The sequence below is a fragment of the Cetorhinus maximus genome, chromosome 21 (assembly GCF_964194155.1).
Source record: "Cetorhinus maximus chromosome 21, sCetMax3.hap1.1, whole genome shotgun sequence".
NCBI classification, from domain to species: Eukaryota; Metazoa; Chordata; class Chondrichthyes; order Lamniformes; family Cetorhinidae; genus Cetorhinus; species Cetorhinus maximus.
In genome coordinates this window covers 9,432,857-9,450,173 of record NC_135899.1, presented here as the reverse complement: position 1 = coordinate 9,450,173, position 17,317 = coordinate 9,432,857, and the positions used below count along the sequence as shown (strand labels likewise).

The following is a 17,317-nucleotide window of genomic DNA, read 5'->3' as shown; positions in this document are numbered from 1 at the left end:
CACTGATAGTTTTATCGCGATTACAAGAAACAAACCAACTAGAGATTAATATAAACAGAAAATGATGGAAATACTCAGCAGGCCAGGCAGCATGATAACGGCGCTTGCTCACTGCCTGAGCCCAAATTGAAGACAGCCGAGGATCACAGCAGCAGCTGGTCTCCCACCTCCCCTCCCCTCCCCTCCCCTCCGACCGAAAGGAAATGTCAGACTCACCGCTGAAAACCATGACAGCCGAAACATCCATCAAGTGAAGAAGGGAGAGAATTCGGGAGGTTTGGGGGTGCAAATCTTGACAGCTGCTCATGCAGGAATAACACTAACTCCTGGGAATTTATACAAAGCGGGGATCTTGTTATTTTAATTCGGTTCACTTCATAATTTTCCTTTTTATCTCTTCTCAACCTCTGGAGAAATTATTTCCTGGACCCCCTGGAAAGACTCCCCGGACCCCAGTTTGCGAATCACTGAACTGATTCATCTCAAACACGCTGATGTTCCACCACCTTCCGCCTGTGGAGCAATATTACAGGCAGGAAGATCACCGGGTTCCTGCAGTTCACAGCTCATTCTACCCAGTAAGTTCCTCTCTACAATTGAGCTTCTATTTGTTTCTTCTCTCCCCCTCCTTCTTTCCCCCAGCCCTACAGAGGTTCTCGCTGATCTTGCAGTTCCCAGTTCCCATACAGGGTTTATATCCACAATGTTAACCTGGCTTCTCTCTCCACGTGTGACAGAGACCGACACCCATCAGTTTACAGCTGGCAGGAGGCAGGGAGACGGTGTGAAATTATGGGATGGATCTGTTCGTGACCTTTAATCCCGCAGATTTCTCAGCGATGCCGAGTTTACCCCGTCATCATTTGATCCCGGAAAGAAAAATGGGAAGATTATTTCAGTGAAAGTGTGGGTGAAAGTGTGAAGATGGGACATGTTGTCCGTATTGTAAAATGACACCTGTCCACCCTCATAGTCCAGGAAAACTCCGATCTCCTGGGGTTTCAAACTCGGGGTGAGCCGGGTCCATGAGGGGGAGGTGGCGGCAAAATAACCACTTCCAGGATTCAGCTCCACAATCCAGAATCCGGTCTCTGGTTTTGGTTCGATTCCTCCTTTCCTGTTCACAGACTGTCGGATCACTCCCACAATCCATTCAGTCTTCTCCCCCACTCCACCTCCCAGTAATGTCTCCCTGATGTGAATCTCTTTGATCCCAGGACACAGGCCCAGGGGTCAAATCTCTCCGAGGTGTCAGGGAGCGGCTGCCGTTTGTCTCCGAGTCTCACACTGGTCCAGCCCTCAGACAGGATGAGCCAGGGATTCGCTGTGTTCAGATCCAGAGTTAGAGAGGCTGGAGCTGGGGAAAAGTTAAAATAACACAGTCAGTGATTTGGAGAGAGGGGATCAATCGCAATGGAGAGGCAGGTTAGGTAGATCATAACGAGGGAGAAACATCAGGAAAAGAGGGAGGAGGGTGATGGATAGGGGAGGAGGTGAAAGATGGAAAGGTAAATAGAGAGGGAAGTGAAGAGACGACAGCAAGCAGGAATGCAGAGAGAGTGTGACAGAGGGTGCATTTGGTGGGCTTGGAGTTGGAGAGCGGGAGCAGCAGATGGAGAGGAACAGTTAACAGAGAGAGCAAGAATGTAAAATAAAACTGGGGGAGAGAACAATCAGGGAAGAGGGAGGAGAATGAAAGAGGACAGAGTGCAGAAAGGTGGGAGCGAGGGAATGGGAGGGAGTGGGCGGAGGAAGGAAGAATGGAATGAAGGGGGAGAGTGAGAAAACGGGAGGGTGTGAGAGCGCGGGTGCAGTGAGAGAGACAGAGAGAGGATGCGTGTGGAAGAGAGCATGGGAGGGAGGGGAAAGTGGGATGAGGGGGGAGGAGAGTGGGATGGAAGGGTACAGAGTGTGGATGGTTCTTCTTCCTGTTCTCCCTTCCACAATGTCTCTCCCCGTGCATTCATGCTATCTCCCCTACCCCCTTGGTCTCTCAAGGCTCCCGTTGCCAAATGCTCTCCCTGCCCTTCCCATTTTCTCTCTCACCTTCCCCTCCCATGCAGTGGTCCAGCAAACCCTCCCCCTCCAGCTTCTTCACTCACCCCCCTTTCCCGTGCTCCAATGACTGCACTCCCTTTCCCCTTCCCTTGCTACTCTCTCACCCCTCCCCACCCAACTCTCACTCTCTCCTCTACCTCTAGCAATCTCTCCTACCCCTCCATCTCCTACTCACTCTTCTGTACTCCTCATGCGCTCTCCACTCCTGGTGCTCACGCTTTCTGCCTCTCCCTCTACTCTTTCCACCCCTTCTGCAGTCTCTTACCCTCCCACTCTCCACATTATGCTCCAGCTCTTTATTTCATCTCCCCTTCTGCTTTATCTACATTCCCCCGTTCTTTCCCTGCCCTGCTCTCTTTCATCTCCAGTTACTTACATTCTTCTCTCCCCAGCCACTCTCCATCTGACCCTTTCTCCTTCACTCATTCTTGCCCCTCCACGCTCACCCTCATGGCCACCCAGCCCCCTATTCTCCCTCTATCACCTCCCTCGTCTCCCCTTCCACACCCTTGCTCTGCACTTCCTCTCTTTCCCTACCCGCTATTCCCTCCTCTGCCCGCCCTTCCAGCTTGCAAATGCCCACATCACCTCTCTCCCTTTTCCATTCTTCTCCCCCCACCTCTCCATTCTGCTCTCTCACATGCCCACATGCTCCTGCTTACCCACTCTCCACCCCTCCTGCTCTTACTATCTTCTTACATCCCTGCTGTCTTCTCTCCCTTCCCCCTTCTGGTCTCTTTCTCTTCCCTCCCCTACTGCTCTCTTTCTGCCCCCTCCTCCCCTTTCCTCTCCCCATCACTTCCTACGCTCTTTCTATCCCCTCACCCTCCTACTCTCACTCCACCCCTCCGGCTCTTTCTCTCTCTCCCTTCCGACTCCCACTCTCTTGCTCTGCACCTGCTTTTTCTCTCCTCCCATTCTGCTCTCTCTCCTCATTGCTCTCACACCCTGACCTTCCTCTCCCACACTCTGAAACATGCACAAACATGTGATGTTGACTGAGTGATAAACATTGGCCAAGATACTGGGATAAGCAGCGCCCCCCCCCCCCCCCCCCCCCGACGCCGCCACCCCCCCCCCCCCCCCCCCCCCGCCCCAACATCCTCTCCCCACCACCACTCCTGTAAATTGATGCGCCTCCTAACTCCTCAACCAAGGAGTCTGTGGAGCTCCTGTCTCCCACCACCTTCCTCATGAACGACCGATCAAATTCGCATGCCAGAAACCCACAGATAACTGACCAGCAATATTGTACTGAAATTCCTCAGAAAGGATTGGATCTCTGACTAAATTCTTAGGTCAAGCAGTTGTCACTAAAAAATCAACTTCTCTCAATCTAAACTGCTTTTCACAGCCCTGCACCACCACCCCCACCACATCCCTCACCACCCCCAGTCTCCCGCTTCTAAGTTTGACAACATCACTACTTTGCATTGGACTTGGTAACTGTGGTAAACCTATGAATGTTCATCTTCTCTGTTCCGTTTAGAATCTCGAACACTCCAATAAGATCCTCACACTCCCTCCCTTATGCAGTGCAGAGTCAAAGTTTGTTATTTTATTATTATTTGTTGGAATGTGTGCGTCGATCTCAAGGCCAGCAACAATGTCGCCCATCCCTAATTGCCCTTGAACCAGGCCATTTCAGAGGGCAGGTAAGAGTCAACCACATTGCTGAGGTCAGGGGTAGGCCAGATATCCAGAGTAGTGAACCAGATGGGCTTTTACAAAATGTTCTGATAGTTTCATGGTCACCTTTACGGAGGCTAAATTTCATATATGATTTTTTTATTAATTGAATTTAAATTCCACCAGCTGCTGTGGTGTGATTTGAACCGTGCACGAGAACATTAGCCTAGGTGTCTGGATTACTAGTCCAGTGTCATTCCCACTACATCACCTGCATGTCACTGACTCCTCTTCAGACAATTTTGATTAAGGTGTCTATTTTGATCCATCAAATTAGTTGCCTTTTAACACAGTCTCTCTAATGATATCACATACATAAAATATTCACCAAAACTCCAAAAGGAGCAAGACCAGTCTCTTCTACGGATTAGCTACAACATACTGAAATTCTTGAACTATTCCTTTGGGTATGCTGATCCACTTCATTCTTTGACACACTGTACTGATGGCTTCAGCCACTTCCCAGGGGTATGAAGAGGAAAACAAAATTTGAAAACAGGTCCTCTGGAGAATTCGCAACTGGAAATGAGTATTTAGTCTGGGGCCTTGGATCTCCTTTAATCCCTTCACAGCTGCATTGAATATCAGGAAATTTATATAGGAGTTTTACCGGTGTTAATGGCATCTATCATTTCTCTCCACGCTGTGTACTGTAAAGGTCCATTGAACTTTCCGATAGACAGGGCGGCGCCTGTTACTGAGAGTGTGTGACTCTTAGCACTAATCCTGTAAATATTCAACAGTTAATGTTATAAATTCGCCTTTTTTGGAATATTTAAGAAGTTATTTAACTGATCAAGCCATCCTAACACCCCTACCTTTCGGCATTTATCATGATAGGGCCAATGTAGTACAGAGTGAAACGTTAATATTGTTTCTATAACAGAGCAAAACATAAATTAGAAATGCAAATGTAGAGATGGAAACAACTTTGTCAAGAAAAATAAAATCATGCTCTTATGACAGGTTAGTTATCGGGATACCGCAAATTACAGGGGAAGATAACATTTAGCCCACACACTTGATGTTTTATATTTAAAACTCATTAAGAACAAAAACAAAGTCTGAAAGTATTAGAAGCCGGGTGACATTAAAAATTCGGCTGCAGCTTATTTTCCAGTTTATGCAATACGTGACCCCACAAATCTCCATAACACCTGCCCTTCTCTACTTCTGGCCACTCCAACATCTCAGATGTTGAATGTTGCTGAATTAGAGACATGTTGCTGAAGCTTTTTGCCTTGCACTCATCCGGACAAATGGAAGAATGACAAATTTCAAACGATCACAACAATTTATACATAGGGAGGGAAGGTTGCTGATTGGTTGGCAAATCGACTCTGTTTGGCTGAGGTGTTGCCATGGAGAAAGCAAGGAGGAACTATAGCCTCCCCAAGCTGCCAGCAATTTCAAAAAAGGCGCAAGGCTTGAACGTGTCTCTGATTTTAGTCTCTCCTCCATTGTTGGCCAAGCTTTCAGCTGCTGGGGCCCGAACCTTTGGAATTTCCTCCCCCAACACCTCTCGACCTCTCTTGCATCCTTTAAGATGCTCTCTAAAATCTACATCCCTCAATTGTTTTATGTGGCTTCGTTTCAATGATTTCTTTGCTTTATATCACTTCTGTGACGAGCCTTGGAAGTTTCTAATATTTTGAAGGTGCTACATAAATACAAGTTATTGCTGCTGTTGTTACAGAGCAAGCTTGTATGATCGTACAAAAAGAGTACCCGTTACCACTTTAAGGTATGGCTTTCACAGGTTAGTCAGGAGCTGCAGGTACATAGGTGACCGACTCCATTGAAACTTGGGGTTTGTGGATGAGGAGAAATGTCTTCACTCAAAGGTCTGTGAATCTTTGGAATACCCTAGCCCAGAGGGCCATTGATACTTTATCACTGATAATATTTAAGGGTGAGTGAGACTGATCTTTGTTCACTCAGGGAATCAAGCGATATGGGAATTGCACGGAAAATTACAGTTGAGACAGAAGATCAAACAGAATTGTATTGAATGATTGAATGGGATCGAGGGGCCGAATGATCTGGCTATTACTCCTTTTTTATGTTCTTATGTGTGGCTCTCTCAGGGTAAGTCAGAAACCCTCAGCCAGACACGCAGCCTATAGCTTGCAAGTAATCTCTCCAGGCCTGGGGACTAGGTTGTACTTTTTATATGCAACCTTGACATTTAATGCAATATTGTCGAAGAGTAATATAAATGTGAAATGGTAGTGGAAGGTAGAAATCCAATGAGTGAGCCTGGGAGGCAGAGGCAACAAAAGATTCTAAAGGAACAAAAGAGTGTGGCTGTGGCCAGGGGTATATACTTCAATGCAAGGAGTATAGCAAATAAAGCAGACAAGCGGAGGACACAAATAGAAACATGGCAGCATTATATCATCGCTATTCCAAAAACATGGTTTACAGAGGGCCAGGGATGGCAGCTCAACATTCCTGATAACAGGGCTTTCAGACGAGATAGAGAGGATGATGAAAAGGGAAGGGGTGCGGCAATTTTGGCTAGAGAAGCAATTTGGGTATGAGGAGGGATGATACGTTGAATGATCATCTATTGAGGCCATATGATTGAGCTTAGGAACAAAAAAAGGGGCAGTCACGCTACTCGGAATGTAGACCCTCAAACAGTCAGAGGGAGGTAGAAAAGCAATTATGTAGGCAAATCTCTATGAAGTGAAAAGAAAAAGGCAGTAATAGTAGGGAATTTTAACTACCCCAATATAACTGTGATCGTTTTAATGTGAAAGGAATGGAGGGAACAGAATTCTAAGGGTACATTAAGGAAAACCTTTGTGGCAGGTATGTAGCCAGTCCAACAAGGGTGTGGTTTTGGCGTTAGTTTTAGGAAATAAAGCTGGGGTGGAAGGAGTGACAGTGAGAGAGAATTTTTGTGATGCTGATCATAATTCAGCTAGTTTTAACAAAATTACAGAAAAGGACAAAAATGGAATGAGAGCTCAAATTCTAAATTGGGGCAAGGCCAATTTCAGTATGCTGAGGTGTAATTCAGCAAAAGTGGACTGGAAACAGCACTTAACGATAAACCAGTGTGTTATGACTGGGATGGGAGTATTGCGCAGTTGCTCTAGCCCCACTACTCCCCAGGTCATACCAATAGTTTCAAAGATCAATTTGCTCACCGACGTGGCCAATTGTTTACCCTAACAACTGGTACTCAACTTAAAAGATATCCCAGGCTTCTTTCAATAAACAACAAACTTATTGGTTTCTGTTGAAACCATTCTTGTGGAATAGAAGGGCAAAGTTTATCAACATACGGTATGGAATATTAAATTGTACTAAAATCTCTTTCGAGATACCCTAAGTCTCTCTCTCTCTCTCTCTCTCTCTCTCACACACACACACAAACACATACACGCACACAAGCACACACACATACGAATGAAAATGCTATAGGAATGAAGGAATTCGGCCAAAAGATAAAATTCAATGTTCAAAGGCAAAGGATAAAGAGTGGAACTCTTGAAATCGTGCTTGGGTTATACGGTTGATTTCTCAGCACTGATGCATGAATCAATCAATGACGATGGCACTGCTTTGCAAATGGACTCATGGAATAATTAAGGATGCTCTATTCCAGCATGTAGAGCATCTGAGGAGCAGCTTATATTCACTTCCTGCTATGGTCCCTTCCGGACTGAAAAAGGGTGCTGTCTTCCTTCTCAAGCAGTTGGCTCTTCTCTTTGCAAAGCAAAACTAAAAACTACTTTTAAGAAACAGTTTTCCAGTCATGTTTTATTTTTCAGAGCCATAAAACCCATGTGACCCTTTTTGTGTACAGTTCAGCCAGGTCAAAAGTTTGACAGTTTTTTTTTTTCAACTGCTTAATTAACCTTTCTTGTAAAAGCCTGCTGTTTGCCAAGAATAGCAATCAGAGTAATCAAAACATAGAAACTGGGAGCAGGAGTAGGCCATTCAAAGTTCGAGCCTGCTCCACCATTCAACATGATCCTGACTGATCCTCTAGCTCAAAGCCATATTCCTGCTTTCTCTCCATACTAATTGATGCCCCTAATATACAAAAATTGATCGATACCTTTCTTGAATATACTCAGTGACCCTGCCTCCACAACCTTCTGTGGTAGACAATTCCACAGGTTGACCACCCTCTGAGTGAAGAAATCTTTCCTCATCTCAGTCCTAAATGACCTGCCCAATATCCTGAGACTGTGGCCCCTGGTTTTAGACCCCCCCCCCGCCCCCTGCCCCCCACCAACCATGCGAAATGTCCTCCCTGCATCCAGTCTGTCTAGACTTGTTAGAATTTTATACATTTCAACGAGATCCCCTCTCATTTTTCTAAACTCTAGTGAATACAGGCCCAGTCGAAAAAAATCCCTCTTCATACGACAATCCTGCCATCCCCGGCATCAGCCTAGGGAACCTTTTCTGCAATCCCTCTATGGTAAGTGTATCCCTTCTGAGGTAGAGAGACATAAACTGCAGGCAATACTCCAGGTGTGGTCCCACCAAGGTCCTGTATAACTGCAGTAAGACATCCCTACTTCTGAACTCAAATCCTCCTGCAACGGATGCCAACATACCCTTTGCCTTCCTAATTGCTTGCTGCAGCTGACTATTTACTTACATTGACTGGTATACAAGGGCACCCATATCCATTTTTATATCTACATTTTCCAATATATCACCATTTAAATAATACTCTGCCTTTCTGTTTTTCATGCTGAAGTGTAAAACTTCACATTTACCCACGTTATACTGCATCTGCCATGTGTTTGTCCACACACACAACTTCTCTAAATCACCCTGAAGCCTCCTTGCATCCTCCTCACAACGCACAAGCAAGCCCAGTTTGATGTTGTCAGCAAACTTGGAAGTATTGCATTTGGTTACCTCATCCACCTTATGTATATATCATGAATAGTTGGGGCACATGCATTGATACCAATTTATTCGCACTCTATGATGTGGTCTGTCAACCAGTGCTTAATCCATGCCAGTATATTAGCCCTAATCCCATAAACTTTAATTTTGTCTGCTAGCCTCTTATGTGGGACTTTATCAAAAGCCTTCTTGAAATCCAAATACGCCACATCCATTGGTTCTCTTTTATCTATTCTACTATTTACATCCTCAAAACCACCTGTAGATTAGTGAAGCATGATTTCCCTCTCATAAACCCATGCTGACTTTGTCTAATTCCAGTAATGCTTTCCAAGTGTTCTGTCACCACGTCTTTTATAAAACACTGTAGCATTTTCCCCACTACTGAGGTTAGGCTAAATGGTCTGTAATTCATTATTTTTTCTCCCCCTCTTTTTTAAATGGTAGGGTTACAGTTACCATCCTCCAACCTGTAGGAACTGCTCCAGAGGCTGTAGAAGCTTGTAAGATGGCCACCAATGCATCCAATATTTCCAGGGCCACTTCCTTTAGTACTCCAGGGTGTATATTTTCAGGTCCTGGGCATTTTCCAGCTTTTCACTCCATTAATTTCGCTAACACCATTTTTTTTTTACTAATACTGATTTTCTTCAGCTCTTCCCTCTCATTGAACCACTTCTGGGGAATTATTTGTGTCCTCTTTTGTGAAGATAGACCAAAATATGTGTTCAATTCTTCTGCCATTTCTTTGTTCCCCATTATAATTTCCCCTATTTCTGACTGTAAGGGGCCTACATTTGTCTTTGCTAATCTTTTTCTCTTCACATATTTGTAGAAGCTTTTACAGTCAGCTTTTATGTTCCTTGCAGGTTTGCTGTCATATTCCATTTTCCCCTTCTTGATCAATAATTTTATCCACTTTTTCTGAATTCTAAACTGCTCCCAGTCCTCAGGCTTGCTGCTTTTTCTGGCAATTTTATATGTCTCCTCTTTGGGTCTAATACTATCACTAATTTATTTTTGAAGCCATGGTTGAGCCACCTTTCTTATTATATCTTTTGTGCCACACAGGAATTAATGAATAATTGTTGCAATTCATGTATATGTTCCTTAAATGTTAGCAATTGCCTATCCACTGTCAACTCTTTCAGTAGGGTTCCCCAGTCCATCATTGCCAGCTTGCACCTCATACTCTCATAATTCTCTTTATTAGGTTTCAGGATCCTAGTTTCGGATTCAACTTCTTCACTCTCCATCCTAATAAAAAATTCTATCATTTTATGGTCGCTCTTCCCCAAGGGACCCTGTCAACAAAATTGTTAATTAATCCTTTCTCATTGCACAATGCCCAATGTAGTATAGCCTGCTCTCTAGTTGGTTCAACAACGTATTGATCTAAAAAACCATCACGTCTACACTCCACAAAATCTTCCTCCATGGTATGATTGTTAGTTTGGTTTGTCCAATCTATAAATAGATTAAAGTCACCCGAGATTACAGTTTTACCCTTATTGCATGCGTCTCTAAATTCCTGCTCAGTGCCTTCCCTTACATCTTCATTACTGTTGGGGTCTATAGACACCCCCACCAACTTTTTCTGTACCCTGGTGTTTCCTATCTCCACCCAAGCAGATTCCACATCATGATTTTCTGAGCCAATATCCTTCCTCACTAATGCACTGATTTCCTCCTTTACTAAAAATGCTACCCCACCTCCTTTCCCTATTTGTCTGTCGTTTCTAAATATTGAATACCTCTGAATGTTCAGTTCTCATCCTTGGTCACCCTGCGGCCATGTCTCCATAATTACAAAGGTGTCATAACCGTTTATAACTATTTGCGCTGTGAATTCATCTTCCTTATTGTCAATGGTCCGTGCATTAAGATACAATGCCTTTCGGCGTGTCCTTTTAACCTTGTTATTCATCTTGGTTTTATTTTGCACTTTGATCCCATTTGTTTGTTGCTTTTGTTTTCTCTGCCCTCCACTTTTGCTGCTTAACTGTCTCTCCTTTGTTTCTATCCTTGATTGCCCTGCACTTTAAGGGGTAGTGTCTTTCAAAACACAAATTCGTCCAGAATGGCCTAAGGCGATAGAGATGAACAAATTTCTGTGATTAAAGTGTTCATGACAAGTGTCAGAGCAATGGAAGGCATTCAGAGTGTAGATTCAAGGGGTTCTGCTCCCACAAAGGAAAAGGGCGGAACAGTCAAGTCTCGACTCCTCTGGGTGTCAAGGTGCTTACAAGGTGAGATAAGAGAGGAAAGGCAAGGTTTTGTCAGACACAAGCACTCAATGTGACAGATAACCTAGAGGAATATAGAGAGTGGAAGGGTGAAATCAAGAAGGAAATTAGGAAAGCAAAGAGAGGACATAAAAGAATATTGGTGACAAAAATCAAGGAGAGTCCAAAGATGTCTTATTAATACATTAAGGGTAATAGGGTAGCAAATGAAACATTAGGACCCTAAAAGACCAAGAGGGTAACCCATGTGTGGATGTGGGTATGGTTCTCAATGAATACTTTGCATCTGCCTTCACAAAAGGCGGGGGGCAATGCAGACATTGTAGTTAAGGAGGAGGACTGTGAAGTATTGGATGTGATAAACATTGGGAGAGAGGAAGTATTAAAGGGATTAGCGTTTTTGAAAGTGGGTGAATCACCAGGGCCGGATGAAATGTACCCCAGGCTGTTAAAAGAAGCCAGGGAGGAAATAGCAGAGACTATAATTTTTAATTCTCTCTGTATACAGGTGTGGCGGCAGTGGCCTGGATGTCTGCTAACCTTGTACTTTTGTTCAAAAATGTCCAGGGGATAGGCCAAGTAATTACAGTCCAGTCCTTCTGATCTCAGTCGTGCGAAAATTATTGGAATCAATTCTGATGGACAAGATAAACTGTCACTTAGAAAGGCAGGGATAATCAAGGACAGACGGGTTGCATTTTAAGGGAAGTTCTTTTCTGACTAATTTGGCGCAGTAACAAGGAGAATTAATGAGGATAGTGCAGCTGATGTGGTCTACTTGGGTTTTAGCATGGGTGTTTGACAAGGTCACAAATGGCAGACTGCTTAAAAAAATAAAAGCCCATGGGATCCAGGGAAATTGAGCAAGCTGGATACAAAAGTGGATCAGTGACAGGAAACAAAGGGTAATTGTTGATGGGTGTTTCTGTGGGAGGAAGATTGATCCAGTGGGGTTCCGCAGGGGTCAGTGCTAAGTCCCCTGCTTTTTGTGGTGCATATTAATGATTTGGACATAAATGAAGAGGGAATGATCAAGAGGTTTGCAGACGACATAACAGTTGGCTGCACAGGAATAGCAAGGAGGATATCTGTAGACTGCAGGGAGATATCAATGGACTGGTTAGGTGGGCAGGAAAGTGGTAAATAAATTCAACCCAAAGAAGTGTGAGGTGAGGCACTTGGAGAGATCAAACAAGAGTTACACAGCAAATGGGAGTATAATGAGAGGTGTAAAGGAAGTGAGGGACCTTGGAGTGAATGTCCACAGATTGCTGAAAAAAAAAATTCATTCCAGTTATCAACAGTCACAGATTGCAACTCTTTTGAGTACAAACACAGTTCTTGGTTTCTAGGAGTGGGACATGAACCCACAACCTTCTGATTCAAAGGCGAGGGTGCTATGGACTGAGCCACAGCTGACACCTCCACAGATTGTTGAAAGTAGCAGCAGGTCAATCAGGTAGTTAAGAAGGCATATGGAATCCTTTCTTATGAGCCAACCATAGAATATAAGAGTAGGAACGTTATGCTTGAACTATATAAAATATTAGTTAAGCCACAACTGTATAAAACATTAATTAAACCACAACTTAAGTACTGTATGCAGTTCTGGTCACCTCATTACAGAAGGGATATAATTACATTAGAGAGGGTGCAGAGGAAATTGCCAGGATGTTGCCAGGACTAGAAAATTGCATCCTTGAGGAAAGGTTGCATAGGCTGGGTTTGTTCTCCTTGGAACAGAGGAGGCTGAGGCGAGATTTGATTGAGATGTAAGAAAATCGTGAGGGGCCTGAATAGAGTAGATCGGAAGGGCCTATTTATCTTAGTAGAGATGTCGGTGACCAGGGGCCAAAGATTTAAAATGATTGGTAGAAAGATTAGAGGGGAGATGAGGAAATACATTTTCACCCAGGGGGTTGTGGGGGGCTGGAGCTCACTGCCTGAAAGGGCAGTAGAGGCGGAAACCCGTAACTCATTTAAAAACTGTCTGGGCCCAAAGTGACGTAGCCTGCAGGGCTCCGGACGAAATGCGGGAAAGTGGGACTAGGCTGGGTGGCTCGTTTTTCGGCCGGCACAGACTCGATCAGCCAAGTGGCCTCTTTCTGTACCGTAAACCTTCGATGATTCCATAAAATCTAATACTGTTAAACCACTGCAATTAAAGTTGTTACTGAAAAAAAACTTGTGCCTGAGCTATATTGCAGATTTGTCATTGACTAACAACCCTTTAATGGCGTCTAATTTTAACACTGTGTAAGTGAATAGCTTTTGTGCGATTGAAAATCGGGTCCAATCCTGTGATGGTAACCGGGAAAAAATTCTGCGAACAACCATAACATTTTACCAACTGTGCGGAGTTTCAGAAAAGCGCAATTCCTACCTTCTCTTCGAACAGGTTTCCTTCTGAAATAAGTAAAACAATCAAAGTGAGGATGAAATACAAAATCATAGGGTAAGAGGCCATTCGTCCCGCCGTGTCCGTGCTCGCTCTTCGCAACAGGAAGTCAACTAGCCCCACTGCCCTACCTTTTTTTCCCAGGAGGATACAGACGGGCTGGTTAAGTAACCAGACACAGCAGATGAGATTTAACACGTTAAGTGCATAGAAATGCATTTTGATGGGCGAATAAGGAGAGGCAATATATAGTAAGTGGTGGAGTGTTATAGGCAGTGCGGGGATAGAGAGACTATGGAGACGACATGCATAAATCGTCAGGATGATTGAAAAAAAGGGAAAGTGTTCTATCACCAATGACGTTTGATGATCTGGAATTTGCAGAGTGAAAGCAGAGATTTGTGTGTGTATATATATATATAAATTGTCCCCACCCATTAGACCATCAGACCATAAGACGTAGGAGCAAAAGTAGGCCATTCGGTCCATCGAGCCTGCCCCGCCATGCAATGAGATCATGGCTAATCTGATAACCCACTTCCCTGTCTTTTCCTATAACCCTTGATTCCCTTACTGATTAAAAATCTGTCTATCTCAGCCCTGAATATACTTAACGACCCATCTTCCACAACCCTCTGCCGTAAAAAATTCCACAGGTCCACTTCCCTCTGAGGGAAGAAATTCCTCCTCATCTCTGTCTTAAATGGGCGACCCCTTACGCCTTCTGGTCTTAAAGGGGAAACAACCTCTCAGCATCTACCCTGTCAAGCCCCCTAAGAATCCTTTATGTTTCAATTAGGTCGCCTCTTATTCTTCTAAATTCCAATGAGTAGAGGCCAAGCCTACTCCACCGAGTGAAACGTTCACCTCTATCGGGGGAAAGAGCAGGGTATGACGAATTTGATAACTTTTCCACTAAATCAGCACAGGCAAGATAAGCCGACTTGTCACCCTGTGCATTGCTGATAGGATTATGTTTTTAAATCTAAACTTTGTGTCACACACTGGAACTCAAAGTCAGTCCCTGTCACAAACACAGTGACTCTCAAGTATCACTATACCACACACTCGTCTGGAGCTGGAAGTTCGAGCAGAAAATTAATCAGGGGCAACACGGAAATAGTTGGAAACTAAATATAAAAATCGCGACAACTCATTCCCGGGAGATTGCAGGTTTTCCAGGGATTCTGCAGACAGTGTGGGAATAGGACAGTTTGGCGACAACTGCAGAATCGACCGGAATAGACATGAATTCAGTTCAGTTCCATAACTTTTTTTTAGTATCTACTACATTTATTTCACTCTTATCCGCAGACTTTATCTGACTGTGTGAAGTTGCACTGACTGAACCGACCCTCAATCTGTTCGCTCACCTTCAGAAATATCAGCTCGTCTTTTTGCTCCAACTGTTTATGCAAATTTGAGAGCTTCTCCTCAATCGAATTTAAATTCTTCTGAATCTCTCGAAAGTTTTTCTCCATTGTTTCCAGAATCCTCTCCTCCTCTTCCCTGAGATCTCTGAGTAAACGCTGCTCTTTCTCAGTGAGAACCTGGTGCATTTTAGTGAACTCGGATGTTATGCGGGTCTGCAGACTGCTCGATTGTTTCTAACAAATGAAATGTGAAACATAATTAATGCCCCGCGATAAAGGGAACTAGACTAAGCGAGATGCCGGAAAATCAGCACAGGGACCTTACCCTAACTTCCGAAATCTTCCGCTTCTGTTTCAGTTCCGTTTCTAGAATCTCTGATTTCTTCCGTGTGACAGAAAATAAGGACAATTTCAGTCGATCCAGAGATTTAGGGAGAAAATACCAGAATAAAATAGTGAAACCGTAAGAATCTCGCAAAATAATCAGCCTGTAAAATATTTTCCCTTTTACCTTGTAGATTTCAACAGCTTCATCGATCGGCAGGAAGCGGTGCTCTCTGTGTTCCCGCGAATCTCCACAAATCAGACAGATCCATTTCTTGTCAGTTTCACAAAACAGCTTCAGTTCTTCCTGGTGTTCCTCACAGTGAAGTTTACTTTCCTTCTCTTTCGGATTCAGCTTTAATTTCCGAGCTTTCTCGGCCAGATTCGCTAAGGCCCGATTTACCCTGAGGTTGATTTCTGGAAACTGCTCTCTACATTCCGGGCAGGAGTTTATCTCCTTCTTTTCCCAACACTGGGTGATACAGGAGCGGCAGAAGTTGTGTCCACAATCCAGTATTACCGGATGGGTGAAGAAATCAAGACAAATGGGACAATTTAAATCCTCTGTGAAATTCTCTCCCTACTCTCTGGAATCCATGTTCACATTCGGCATTTGCTGATTCAACCCGATTTCAGTTTCGATCTGACTCAGGTGCTGCACACCTTCAGTTCATGGATCTGCCGACGAAGGTCATTACAATACAAAGGGAATTATTAGTATATACTAGTCTGTGCCCGGTCGGCATTCACGTGGACAAACAAGACACAAGGCGGTATGAAAGATACACGGGTGTGGAGTATGGTAAAGAATGGCCGAACGCTGTCAGAGAGGGTAAAGTTTCATGGAGCGTTGGTAATGGGAGAAGGGAGAGAAGGGGGAGGGAGGAGGCGGAAATCGGCAGATCGATATTTCATTGCACTTGCTTCAGGGGAACTCGCTGTCAAGTACAAACACGGCGTCAGGTCCAGAAACATAAACTGAATTCTGTTAATGATTGCAGCCTCTCACCTTAAAGCAGAAAGAGCCAGAAATGTCAATGAGTTATTTTCGATAACAGGTGCCGAGATATTTAGGTCAAGTTCGACTGGGCTAAGTGGGGAGGCAGAGGCATAGTGATATTATCTCTGGGCTGGTATTCCAGAGACCCAGGGTGTTGCGCCGGCGTTGGCGTTCGAATCCCACCACGGCATAAGATGACATTTGCATTCAAAGAAAAAAATCTGGAATAAAATGAATGACCATGACACCACTGCCTAAAAACCCATCTGGTTACCTAATCCATTTAGAGAAGGAAATCCGACCTACACGTGACTCCAGATCCACAGCAATGTGGTAGGCTTTTAAATGCCCACTGAACAAGGGCAATTAGGAATGGGCAATAAATGCTCGCCCAGCCAGCGATGCCCACATCCCATGAATAAAGGTTAAAAAATGCTGGAAGGAAAATGAAGACTAGTTATATAGTACCATTCATGATGCCGAGTCATCCAGAAGCGCTTTAGAACGCGCGAAATACTTTTGAAATATAGTCACCCAATCCCTGGATGGAACCTCGCTTGATAGCTCCGAACTTACAATGTTTGTTTAGAAACGTGGAGGGCGGCTTCTGAACAGAGTCACAGAGTCTGCTCACAAAATTTTAACATAAGATTAAAACATTTATTAAACAAGCACAGGTTACTATATTGCACTACTCCTTGAGCCACAGTCATAGCTTTCACACATATACAGAGTTTTAACTTTGGTACAAGTTACAAAATCCATCTGATACTCTAATGTTCACAGTAAGTTTACAATCCATGTAAATCAATAGGTGACTAATGGTCAGGCACACCACACTCTGAAGCTAAGTGACAGATGCCACCCAAAGGAGATTCTATTGATCTCACATCAACTCCCAGCAGATACTGGTTACACTGTGAGCTAACAGGTCTCACTGAAACTCTGTCTATCACATGAGGGTTTGCAATCTCTACACTCGAAGACTCACCTTGGAATCTTCTTTCAAATGATAATTTCTCTGACACATCTTCAACAAGGATCAACACCCCGGGGTTTCAATCTCTCCTTTCAATGTTCCTCTCCCTTTGATCACAATGTGCATTAAAGCTTTGCCTTCCACACATTCTCCCAGATACTCTGCCATGCAAACAGAACACCACTGCTTCACAGGCTCTTAGTAAGGAGTCACCTCCCTTTGGCTGTCTCCTCGGATCTTCTGGCTTCAAGCTTTAAGTCTGCTTCCTGCAGCTCTGTCTCTTTAATTTGGAGCCGTTTTTATGCGCCTTACTTTAACTAAGCTGAAAAGGACCTTTTTCAGACCCCTCTTCTTTTTCTTTGACGA

General features: G+C 44.1%; 1 pseudogene; it reads right to left on the bottom strand.

Annotated features, from left to right (window-relative positions):
- Positions 1-816: 816 nt before the first annotated feature.
- On the bottom strand, positions 817-17,002 carry LOC144695510 (zinc-binding protein A33-like; annotated as a pseudogene).
- Positions 17,003-17,317: the final 315 nt, after the last annotated feature.